Source organism: Epinephelus fuscoguttatus, linkage group LG2, assembly GCF_011397635.1.
Source record: "Epinephelus fuscoguttatus linkage group LG2, E.fuscoguttatus.final_Chr_v1".
Lineage (NCBI taxonomy): Eukaryota > Metazoa > Chordata > Actinopteri > Perciformes > Serranidae > Epinephelus > Epinephelus fuscoguttatus.
Window position 1 is genome coordinate 34,018,000 of NC_064753.1, and position 13,675 is coordinate 34,031,674.

The 13,675-nt window shown below is 39.2% G+C and overlaps 1 long non-coding RNA gene across 1 annotated transcript in view; it reads right to left on the reverse strand.

Annotated features, from left to right (window-relative positions):
• Positions 1 to 2,946, reverse strand: part of LOC125880645 (uncharacterized) — a 113,843-nt gene extending 110,897 nt beyond the window's left edge. The window contains exon 1 of the long non-coding RNA XR_007448136.1: positions 2,748 to 2,946. This is a non-coding gene — a long non-coding RNA (uncharacterized LOC125880645). The remainder of the gene's footprint in view (positions 1 to 2,747) is intronic.
• Between the last annotated feature and the right edge of the window lie 10,729 nt (positions 2,947 to 13,675).

Below are 13,675 nucleotides of genomic sequence, written 5' to 3' on the forward strand. Positions count from 1 at the left end.
TCCTCAGTGGAAAATTTGCAACTCAGATAATCAACAGACTTGTCCTCTGGCTCTAAAATATCATTGTCTCTGGGATGTGTTATTTTATGTCACTGTGGCAATCCAGAACAAAGGAAAATGCCTACATGCTGATTCTTTTCGCTCTGAAAAACAGTGGTTCACAGGGTACAATTAATTAAAAATTCAGCCATCTGTAATACTGTAAATGAAATCAATCAATATAGTCTCTGTGACATCAGTGTACAAAGACCAAATGTTACAGTCAATTGCCAACTTATTAAGTACAGCTAGCCAATGCTAATGCAGTTTACAGCAGCCCTACAATAAATCCAAACTGCAGGATGTCACAGATTTTGTTTGAAGTGTTTTAGAGAGGTGTTAATTTAACTGTGTGGTCATTTTGGAGGATGCAGATTATGGTATGACATATTTTGTCCACCCTCACTGACATGTTTGAGTGTCTAGCCTACCAGAATACAACATACAGAGGCTTTTAACCAGAACCAAGAAGTACGACCACATCACACCACTTTTAGCATCTGTACATTGGCTCCCCGTTTGTTTTAGGACTGATTTTAAGATCTTATCGACTACTTTTAAAGCTCTTCATGATCTGCTGCCGGATTAAATTTCAGACCTTTTAATCCGTTGTGAACCTTGGCGTGGTTTGACACCCCCAGGCGGAGGTCTTTTGTCTGTTCCAGAGTCCAGGACGAAGACCAAAGGGGACAGAGCTTTTGAAATCAGGGCCCCGAGGCTCTGGAACGACATGCCCGAGGATATAAAGCTGTCTGAGTCACTGTCTTCATCTAAGTCTCTCCTAAAAACGTACTTCATCTGAGCTGTCAATCTTTTTCATTGCTATCTTTACTATATAATGACGAAAACTCTGTCTGTGTGTGTGTCTGTTCCACGTTTTTCTCCTCACTGACTTGGTCAATCCATGTGAAATTTGGCACAGTGGTAGAGGGTCATGGGAGGATGCGAATGAAGAAATATTACATCAATTGGCCAAAGGGGGGCGCTATAGCAACTGATTGAAATGGCACACTCTCATGCCCCGTATGTCGTAGAGACATGAAACTTTGCACAGAGATGCCTCTCCTCATGAGGAACAAATTTGTCTCAAGAACCCATAACTTCCGGTTATATAGACTTTCCGCCATTTTGGATTTTTTGAAAAATACTTCAAATTTATCTCTTCCTAGGAAGTTTGACTGATCTGCATGAAACTTGCTGAACATAATCTAGGGACCAATATATAAAGTTCCCTCTTGGCAAAAGTTGGAAAACTTACTAAAACTGAGCTTCTATAAGGCAATGAATATTGCGGAGGGCGTGGCTCATCACATAAAGGTGTATAACATCTCAAGGGTTTCACCAGTCACCACGCAACTTTGTAGGCATATGACCACACATAATTTGAGGGGACCCCTCCATTATTGACCCCATCAAACAAAATGGAGGCGCTAGAGAGCTAATTCCTTATCTAGGCTTAATTTTCACTAAACACGATTTTTTGCTAAACTTGGTAGATATGTAGAACAGGACGCCTCAAGGTGACTGGAGAAATTTAACTCTAATTGGCAACTGGGTGGCGCTATAACAACAGAAAAATGCTTAAAAATGGCTCAAATGTGACCGATCGCTGTGGCTCCCCCTGTGGCCCAATGTTTTGTTTTTTTCTAATTTTTGGTATGACTAAGTCATGGTATGGTATGCTGTACATAATCACAGAAACTGTCAGTGTGTCATTCTGTCAGTCAGTCATTCTGTCTGTCCCACGTTTTTCTACTCACTGACGTGGTCAATTAACTGTACTTTCAATAAATCAAATCACAAAAACTGAATACATTGCTCTTCTTAATGGGTTCACTTGACTATTTAATCTGCAATTTCCTATGACCTGTATCCCAAACACACACCATGTGAAACTGTACATGGGCAACTGTGCACTCAATAGGTACAGACTAGTGTTACTGATTACATTGATTTGAGTTTTCTTGTATTTTCATTGACTTTGGTGACATTTTTTGACATTTTACTTAAATGTGTTAAGTTTTATTGTAAAGCACTTTGTAGCTGTTTTGTGAAAGGTGCTATTTAAATAACGTTTACTACTACTATTATTATTACAGATCAGTAGCAGAAAACTGAACAGCACAACAGAGATTACATGTAAAGGTGCATGCATGTATCAGATATATTACTTGCACACTCTTATCTAATGTTTAAAAAACACGCTGTATTGCTTAATAAGTTACTAATTAAAATTAATTACTTTATGTCCTTGTGCTCCTTTCACAGCAAAGCACTTTGCAACCTTGCTGAGAAATTCACAATTTACCCTCAGGGATCAGTGACGTATTTGTGATTCTAAAAAATACTCTATACAAATGAAATGTTATTTCTTTGTCAGTGTTTGTAATAGTTACTCACAAATTAAAAACAAAGCAAGGACAGTGGAAAATCCAACAAACAAATACAAGTCCTCTTCACAGGCTGCAAAGAAATCAGAATGAATATGAAATTTGGGGATTCAAACTTATTTCAAAGTATGGGGGGCCCGGTCCATGGTGCTGCTGGGTCCCACGCACTTCATTTAGGAATATAAAGTACATTATTTTACCCAGCAAAAGTAAAATAACCTTATGTCTACGCAGACAGTCACAGCTTGCCATTGAGCCATGAGGAAAGCCACAGAGGAGCAGACAGAGAGGAGGGGAGGGTGTGTTTGCTTCACCTACCTGTGTTTGAATAAGACTTCATGGTGGCATAGAGTCCAACAACCAGCTGACACATAATTTCCCCCTGGACTTGAGGTCTTCCACCACAGAAGACTCTGTTGATATTTCACTTAGCAGTCTCTCTTGTCCACACTGCTCCTCTGTCCTGCTTTTCCACCAGCTTCAGGATAGTGACATCACATCATGGTTTCTTCTTTGGCCAAACAATCCTCTTCCACTGGTGCTAAACAAACGCACAGTGACGTAAGCTAACATAATTAGCAATAGCAACACTGGAAAACTTGCTAACTATCCATTTGGCTAAGTTGCTAACTTTGTCATTAGTGTTAACAGTAAACACACATTGTCGCAAATGTTCAGTACATTAAATGTCACCTGCCTTCCTCCGACTTGATACTGTTTCCCTTCATGACGGTTTATCACCACACAAGCTAGGCTGAACCTCATGTTGTAACACTGCAGTCCAGAGGGGGCGCAGTTTCACCAATTTTAAGATATTTTTTTTTCAATTTCATTTATTCAGTCATCATAAAAGAAAAAAAACATGGAGAATACAGTTAATAACAGTAAGAACAAAACTATAAACTATACTTAAAATCTAATTATAAAGCATTGTAAATAACCATGGTCTTGATGACTTTGTTAGGGGAGTGCATATTTATTTTGTAACACTGGGTACTATTTGGACTGTAAATAAACTGGGTTATTTATTTATTTATTTAATTGGGTGGTAAATATACTGGTGATAGTTGTATATTAGTTAAAAATAAATTTGGGGATTTGTTGAAATAATATATGAGTTACAAGAAGAAATGTAAGAGAGAGGTGGGGACATATATGTTTTACTTCTGCCTACTCCTTTTCGGACACCGTTATCTTTGTCTTGTTTGTTTTTTATTATGTGTATTGTATTTTTGGTTTGAATCATTCATTCTTTTCAAGTGTTTCAAGTGTAGTTTCATTTTATGCTTGCAGTGGTGATTTATTGGTTTTCCTTTCACCCCATTTGCAGTTATGGATATAAAACTTACCAAATAAAACAATATATATAGTATAAATTTACTGGTCCATCTACGTCCCAACTCTCACCTATGGTCATGGGCAATGGGTAGTGACCGAATGAATGAGGTCGAGGATACAAGCGGCCAATATGAATTTCCCTAGAAGGGTGGCTGGGCTCAGCCTTAGAGATAGGGTAAGGAGCTCGGACATCCAGAGGAAGCTCGGAGTAGAGCCGCTGCTCCTTGGCGTTGCAAGGGGGTCAGCTGAGGAGGTACGGGCATCTGATCAGGATGCCTCCTGGGCGCCTCCCATTCAAGGTGTTTCCACCCACTGGTAGGAGGCCCCAGACCCAGTACACACTGGAGGGATTACATATCTTGTTTGTCCTGGGAACACCTCAGGGTCCCCCAGGAGAAGCTGCAAGCGTTGCTGGGGAGATGGACGTTAGGAATGCTTTGCTTGGCCTGCTGCCCCTGTGACCCAAATATGGATAAGTGGTTTGAAATGGATGGATGGATGGTATAAATAAAGACATAACCTCAAGATCGTTTTCTCCTATAATAAAAAAATACCATAAAACTTCAATTAATAGCCCGGGCTATTTTTTGTGTAAATCACTGAACTCAAAAGGCCTATATGGGGGACAGGCCTGTTGCTCAGCAAAGATCAGGAAATACAATCAAATTGTTTATTTTAACCAGCACGAATACTACTTGTTTGAAAATAGGCTTCAGGTAACATATCAATAAAACAATATTCACAACAACCATAAAAATCCCTTATGATTCTTTTGATCTAAGGACCCTTACAGACTGAAGAAATATGAATAACTTATAGGGTCATGGAGGAATGGAAGCATAATTTGAGGATGCCAGCATCCCAGGTTTATACATCTAAAGAACTTCAATAAAAAAATTAACTGCTTGGCAACCAGACCAGACGTCTAATTGAGAAGGTGTTAATTTGTCAAAATGTGCAGCCACACCGGGCTAGCAAAAGGGACTGCGCTTTTAACTGAAGTTTTACTGTAACATCAGTTTTCTGTATATTAACCCTTGTTCCACATAACATACCAAAACATGTTCAGCATCAATGCAGCTGAATTTTACATGAATGCATTCATAAAATCAGTCAGTGTGAAATGGGGAAAGATGACATCATCACTGTGCAAATGCAGTAGTCTACATGTTATATGACAAAGAAAATGGTTACATTTGCTTTTTTTTTCATGAAATGGCAGTAGTAGCTTGAAAATAGGGAAAGGCTGTATTCCACTGGCTTATTGAGCGAAATGACTTAATGATCAAGTGGGCTATTTAAGCTGCTGACTCAGTCTGGGTCACTTGAGTTCACCTTGAATTCACTTTGCGGCCAGTTGACTGTTGAAAGTTTCATACTGAACAGTTAGAGTTGTTTACTCAGCGACACTTTATAGTACATCAAATTCTCATTCAGCAAAGAATTACAGACCTATCTGATGTTTGTGCGGTATTTTAAAGAAACAGAAACTGTTATTTATCTTTTCTAAAAGTAGAACATTCTTCCTCATCTATTATGGAGCTCGAGTTTCAAATATGAGGTCACTGAAAAGCAATGAAAAGCACATCAATAGATTGCAAATATTTCACCCTTTCTCCCTTTATGTTTTCAGTTTTCTTTCTTTTGCTTTCTTCTCATATAATCACTTTATTTTATAGTTATTGGAATAGACCTTTGGCGTGACAGTGGGCTACAACTGAATGCATTTCAGCTCTCTCAATAATCTAAGCTGGCACTTTCAAGAGGCAATAATAAATCGGTATTTGGAAAGAAAAACCCGAGATCATAAAACATGCTCGCAAATGCTGCACAATGCTCCTAAAAATACTTCTGGGCAATTCTCACCTTGTAAATGTCAAGACCTATAAACCTTAAATTAATGTAAACACCTCTAGCTCACATAACTCAACAGGACTGGCACACCGCAGGCTGGTGTCACAGGCGTGGATTAATGTTACAAAACTGTATCACAAAATCGACTGTAGCGATGAAATGCAACTGTATTTATCTTGTGTGAGTTTGAGCCTGCACTGCTGCACATTGGAGACAGTGCAGCACAAGATCAGCCACAGGTTTTAGTCACTGAGACGGTGTATTTTGATTCAAGAGTGATGAAAAAGCAGTGTATGTGTTTATTTTCTACACCAAAGACTCAACAGGGTATCAGCTGCTTATTTCACCAGAAGACCTCATTCAATTTGGTTTACAGGCATGTTGGATTAATGCTTCAGTACGTTATACATAAATGACCTGGATCCGTCTTATAGCATGAATGTGGTTTGGCCATGTGATCTTTTTTTGACTGAATGGTCATTGATAAATTCAGGATATCATCATGACACCTGTCACATACAGTACCTCATCATTTTCACTTGACAGATATTGATTTTTCTTTTTAATTCTTTCCCTCGTTCCAACAGGGTTTACACAATTGTATTTACATCCAGCGTTATTAATTCTGTCTAAATTAAATGTTTTGATTGACTGAAATGTGATAGCAATATCTTCTAAACTGACATTTACGCTTAATTGAGCGATTTAATTCATTATACTTGTTTCCCATTCACATTTAAATGAGGCAAGTGAATGTACCGTTGCTTAATATTTTGTCATTCAACTTTTATGTCAGTAATTGTGTATTGTGCATACATAATACGTATCCCAGTGTTTTCATAGCTTCCGTTGATGATTAAACAGTATAATTTGCCTGCTGTGTGTTATTGTCTTGTTGGGTAAATCAGCAATAGCGCTACCAATGGAAAATAAGCATTACCATTTTGTGTGGTTTGCTTTCCTTTTTTGTAAAGACATAGGTGACAAAACCCTGTTTTTTCCCCTTCAAATTGCGGTTCCTCTTTCTTTCTGCAGGGCTGCGGCCAACAGCTCATTGCTGAGTGTCCAGAGAAATGTCAGAATGCCGACAGGTTGTTATCATCAGTGCCCTTATCTTCCCCTTGCAGGTGCACCGGCACAGAAAAAACAGCCTGCACATCCCGCCAGTCAAGGTTTTATGGCCTACTGCAGCAGACATGTAACTCTATCAGGTGATCAACTTCACACATAAAAAAAAAGCAACAATTAGCATATTCAGAGTTAAACTAAAAGTAATAAAAAACATTTTCTTGAACAAAGAGGTAAGGGAAGTAGTATAGAATTGGTCCAAATCATATCACATTGTGAGATTTTGTGCAACGATTGTGTGACTTATCTTTGCCTTTCATTGTTTTTTAATATACCCCAGAGCACTGGATGTGAAATGAAACATTTATAATTAAATCACTCATAAGATATCTTTGGTTGAATTTGCCCATGTTTTAAGATAGCTGTCTCTAAATGTCCCCAGTGTAATGGAGGTGAAATGAATTTTGTTTATGTTGCTCACAGCATTGGAAATCAAGTGTGAAACAAGACAAAGAGCATGGTGCTTTGTTCAAAATGCCAATGTCAGCATGCTAATGACGACAATGCTAACAGGATGATGTCTGTGTCATGTTCACTATCTTCGTGTTGACAGCTGAGGCTGATTAGAATCTCATTAATTTAGCAGATATTTGGTCATGAATCAAATTTGGGACAAAATAAAAAAAATTGATCTTATGAAGGCACTAGATCGCTAGTTCTCTTAAGGAGTTGCCAAAGCTTCACGGGAGCATTCTTGATTTTAACAAGGGGTGTAAGAAAACTTTAAGAATACATAGATAGAGAGCAAAAGGGTCTATATCTCAGCATTTCATTCCACTTTGTGAAGAAACCAAATTAAATTGTTATTTTTTAGAATTTAGGTTACTAATCAAGTAAACTCACAAGTCAGTCTTTAGATGCTTTGCTTAACTAAAGACTGATGACTTTCTCCCTGATTTTGTGTTTAGATGGGCGGATACAATTTCAGAGTTTAAAAAAACTCCCTATGTTGCAGAACCAATAGTTAATCTGCAGGGTGGTCCTTCGGTGGCTCGCTGAACTCTTGTGCTCGTAAACATAGTCCGACTAGGAACACGTGTAGCGGTACAAAATGGCTCAAGTCGCTGTAATGTAACGCTGAAATGTCCTTCATTTCTACAATCTTGTGGACTGAGCGCACATTTGATAAAATGGAGTTAAATCTCTCGGCATCCATTTTCAAGCTCTCTGTGTGTTTGTTTCCTTGCAGACAAGAAAAAGGGGAGCGCACATTTCTGGGAGGACGTGTCCTTTTCAAAAATGCAAGCGGTGTAGCTTTGTTGCCGGCCGTTTTCGCCGGTGTGTTACACACACTTTAGAAAGGAGTGTCCCCAGACTATCAGAAGGCGGAGGTCTCTGATTGTCTGGTGGCGAGACTACTAATCAAGAGCCATCCATCCATTTTTAACCGCTTATCCAAAGCCAAGTCGCAGGGGCAGCAGACCAAGCAAAGCATTCCAGACCTCCCTTTCCCCAGCAACGCTTTTCAGCTCCTCCTGGGGGATTCCAAGCTGTTGCCAGGCCAGATGAGTTATGTAATCCCTCCAGTGTGTTCTGGGTCTGCCCCCGGGCCTCCTACCAGTGGGATGTACCCGGAACAGCTCTAACAGGAGGCGCCCAGGAGCCATCCTGACCAGATGCCCGTACCACCTCAAATGACCACTTTTGACACAAAGGAGCAGCGGCTCTACTCCAAGCTCCCTCTGGATGTCCAAGATCCTTACCCTATCTCTAAGGCTGAGCCCAGACACCCTTCCAAAGAAACTCATTTTGGCTGCTTGTATCCACAACCTCATTCTTTTGGTCATTACCTAAAGCTCATGGCCATAGGCGAGGGTTGGGATGAAGATGGACCAGTAAATCGAAAGCTTTGCCTTCTGGCTCAGCTCCGTCTTCACCACAACTGTCCGGCACAGACTGTGCCAAACCACTGATCCATCTCAAGCTCCATTCTACCCTCACTCCTGACCAAGACCCCGAGATACTTGAACTCCCTTGCTTGGGGCTGTAACTCACCCCCAACCTGGAGGGGGCAATCCACCTTTTTCCAACAGAGATCCAGGGCCTAAGACTTGGAGATGCTGTTATTGTTTATTATTGTGCTAATATTCAAGATACAAACTTCAAAAAAATCTCACAGCGTAATGGCATGGTGAAGACATGAACACAAGCTATATTCACAGAGCCTCTCTCTGCTTAACAGCCTCATCTTACACAGGCTGTCAAGTGCACAGCTAACAGGAAAATGGCCAAACCTCAGGGAGAGGAAAACAGTGAATTTGTCAGAAAAGAAGCCTATTAAGAAGCCTATATGTAATTGTTGAAAATAATATAAAAAAATACATAATATAGACAGACAATCATGTAAAAAGTTTCTGATACAATATTTACAGAAAATAATCTACATCCAAACTGCCCGTTTCAAACAAACTTCCTGCAGTTATTGCATTCAATATTTGTGTTAATCGTAGAGTTTATTACTTGTTTTGTACTGTTATGGTCATGCATTGAATATTATATGAAATATCCATAAAATAAGTCACTTAGTCATGGGTCGTCCATTTACCCAATGATTTCCCTCCAGGAGAAAGGTTGGGAACCATTGTACTGGATAATAACTTCAAATTTTATGTTTGTCATTTTATGGCGGTTCATATTCATATTCGTTGAGTCATTTCACTTAAAACTACACCTCACGTTGCCATCAGACAAACTGGATCACTTAAGTCATTAGGATAGATGGTCTGGGAAACGTGACTGTCTTTACAATATTTCAGTAGATGCTGGAATGTTTCACTAAACTTTGTGCTGCTGGTAGCGCTAAAGGAAAAGTCAGGGGATCATCAAAGACTCTAGGATTCACTGGGGGCTGCGGATGTTTGTACAAGATTTCATGGCAAGCCAACCAGCAGTTGCTGAGATATTTCAGTATGTGACTCTGTGATCTACAGATCTCACTGTGGACAGTGTTCACAGGAAATATTTCTGTGTTACAAAGCAGCCACTATAAAAACATTGTTTCTAGAGAGATATTGCTGCTGTTGAATTTTTTTAAAGTGCAATTTTTCAATGCCACGAGCACCACAAACCACATTCCATCCACCTTCATTTCAGACATGAAAATAAAACCAAAGCTGTCTGCATAGCTGGATGCCACAGGAGGTATGTCAGAAACAACCTGATCCAACCTGATCTCACAGATTGGTGAGAAAACTTTCCTGTGTAATTCTGATGAACGAAACATTTTCACTTTTTGTGTTTATAGTATTTTTGAAATACTGTATCAGACTAATTGAAAAAAAAGCAAGGACAGGCAAGTTTTGAAAAGAGTAAAAAGAAATGTAAAGAACTTCTGGCAAGCGAGCAAGTGAGCGCCAGGCTAAGGGACTCCACTTACATTTTAAGCATCCAAATCAAAGCATCATCATTTGTAAAAGAGATCAAGCAATGTTTCTGCATTAAAATTTAATTCAAACTTAATACAGGAAATGATGGGACCCTTTTTTCTTCTAAAGGTTTGTTTAATCTTCACACACATGCCAAAAAAAAATCTCTTTGATCCTCTTCTCCCCTTTAATCAGGGTACATGCTCTCATGCCCCCCTCCCTTTTCTGTCTCTCATTCAGACTTGTTCCTCCTCAACCCGTCTGTCTCCTTGTACTGGTTTCATTTCTGTTGACAAAGCATTACAGAGAGAGCCCCCATGTCTTGTCTTGCCTAATTGGTCCATGTGGACTAATTTAGCATCTAATTACCAAGCTAGTTTTCGTGCTTCTGAATTTTCAGGGTCGTGTTTTGCCTTTAGTTAACTTTCCTCCCTCTCAAGGCTATGCAGTTGCTCACATTTCAATGAACCATATGAATAATTGTGTATTGTAATAGGTATAAATAAAAGTTAAAATACAATAATGGCCATGACTTGGAAGCAAGACCTAAATACACCCTCAAGTAGCAACATGGAGGTTACAGGAGAGGCTTTTTAAAAAATCTACAATAGAAACACGTGTGAGCATGACAAACGTAAGAGATGGTCATTGAGTTGTGGCTGCTAATGCAACCACATGTTCATGGTCAACTTATATTGCTCAGAGGTTAGTTTAGAGCAGATTTAGTTACAGTATGCTCAGATAAGCAATGTACAGTACATGTTAATGCGTACATTTTTGTCTCAGCAACCTTAAGTATCAAAAGAGCCATTTTTGACCAGTAATAATTAAAAGAAAATCTGCCTGAAGCCACAAAACATACTTGAGCCTTATGGTAATTGTGTATTAAATTTAAATTAGCCTAACGACACTGAAAATAGGTCTAAACCAGCATTCAAAATATATATCTAAGCACAAAATGGCTCCTTTGCAGTGGGCAATTTATGATTATTTGGCACTTTAATATTGCAGCGTTGGTGGTGAAAGCAAACAAATCTGTCAATGCACTATTAAATTCTGTATTTTCCTTTGAGACTTTTACTTTTATGGATTTAGAATCCATTGCTGGCACATTTTAATTGATGAAAAAACATTTTTTCTTTATAGGCTACACATTTTTACAACTGGAGAATGTGAGAATTTCTTAAGGCCTACAACAGTGATAAATAAAAATTACAGTTAAAAAAGTCATTCATTTCCATGTACTATTTGTTCCTCAAAGCCACAGACAGCCACTGGAGAGGGGCTTAAGAACCACATGTGGCTTCAGAGCTGCAGTTTTCCTACCTCTGGTCTACACAAACTATTTGGAATTCGAAAAACAAATGACAGAGAAAAATGGAAATAACTCCCATCAACACAGTGTGATCAGAAACAATGCAACTTTCTACAGATCTAAAAGCTGCAGGCTGAAGCTAATGCCTACTCTAGCCTTAGCTTAACCCAGCTTAAATCTTACAAACAAATCCCTATTAGTTCAAATGATCATGATTATTAGGTGAGCAGTAATCACCAGAACCAGACACAAGTGCATTGAAAAACATGTTATACCTTCAATTCCTCATTACAACTGTTAGTATCAGAGGAAATAACTGCATTTAGGCCTACTCTTTTTACTGTAGCCTAACATTGTTTTTTGTTCTTTTTTTTTTTTTTTTTAACATTTTTTATTTGTATTTTTACTTACTTCTACTTAGCTCAAATTTTGTACTTCACTAGCCTTGAAACTTCACGTTTCAAGTCACATCTATTATAGAGTACAGATTAAATAGGTTATGGTAAAAATAAAAAATCGGATATACCATACACTGCAGGAGTTAGCTAACTCCAGCAGGTGGCAGTAATGCAACAATAGAGATGAAAGCTACCATTAAAGGAATACTTTTTACAAAAACCCTATTATTGAAAACACTTCTGCACCAGCAGTGTCACGCATGGATAAGTTGTGTGCCCAGGCAAGTGCATGTATTTGCTAAATGAAATGCACAAGGCCCATTCTAAGCATGGTCACAAATGAGCAATGCCAAATGCTCCAGTTGCCCCACCAGTGGCAAAAATTGGTGTCTTTAGCCCTGAATAATTGTCTTTTTGAGTGGCTAGTTGTCACTGAAAAAGACAGTAGTGTTGTAATTCTCTGTCCTCAGTGACTGGAGGCAAGATGAGACCAATCAAATAGGGTTTTAATGGAAAATATGTGGAAGCACTCGTGTGTTATTGGTTGACAGGCCTGTCAGTTCTTATATTAGACCAACAAGCTGGTGCTGCAACACACTGATACAAACACAAACATTTTTTGTATACAAAGAAAGGGTTAACTTAGTGTAGTGTATTTGCTGCATTGACAGGAGGTGGGGGGGGGCAAGAATTTGTTGTGGACAGTGTTTCACTAAGTATACAATGGTGGAAAAAAGTTTTCGGACACCCTTAAAATTTTACACAATCTCAAATATTATCATGAAATATTTGTGGAAAAATCTTTTTTGTGTTTCAAAAGGTGTGGCTGCATTAGACAGATACAAACAAATACAAATTATATTTTTTTGTTTATTGTTTACAAGAAAAACTAACAAAACTAAATTCTTGACAGTTTCAATATGTCAGTTCTCAACATTGTCGGCATCAAAGTCAACAAATAACAGAGAATGTGTTCAAAATTGAACAAAAAATAAATAAACCATCACATCATCAAATTAATATTTAGTAGTCCTGCCACTGGCACGTAGTAGAGCTCTAATCCTGGCTGGCATGTTCCCCACGAGCCTTTCACACTGTTGAGAGGTAATCTTGTCCCATTCTTCTTGAATTACTGCTTTTAATTCTTCTAAATTCTTTGGTTTATGCTTTGAAACAGACCTTTTGATAATCCACCACAGATTTTCAGTGGGGCTCATGTCCGGGGATTGAGCTGGCCACTCTAAGACCTGGATACTGTGCTCCTGCAGCCAAGTTCTACTGGCCTTGGATGTGTGGCAAGGGGCATTATCTTGTTGAAACATCCAGTTTGTACCTTGACGGAACAGTGCACGCGCAGAAGGGAGCATGTGGGTTTCGAGAATGGCACAATACTTGGTAGAGTTCAATGTGCCATCACAGACAGTGAGATGACCAACACGAGCAGCACTCATGCATCCCCAAACCATGATACTGCCTCCACCATGCTTGACAGTAGGTACTGTACATGCTGGAGATAATGCTTCGCCTGGCCTTCTGCGTACCCTCACATTAGTAGGAGGAAGATAAAGCTGGAAACTCTCATCTGACTACAAAATCTTCTTCCAATTCCTGGCTGTCCAGTTCTTGTGTGCCTGGGCCCAACGACGCTGGGCTAACCTCTGTCTCTCATTGATCAGGGGCTTCTTGATAGCCTTGTAGGACCTTAAGCCATGATCTAAAAGTTGGCCACGTACAGTGCGGGTGGAACACTGGACACCAGTTTGGTTTGACCACTGCTGCTGAAGCTCCTGTGATGTCATTCGGCAGTTTTGCCTGCACATGCGGATCAGGATGCGGTCATTTCTTGCT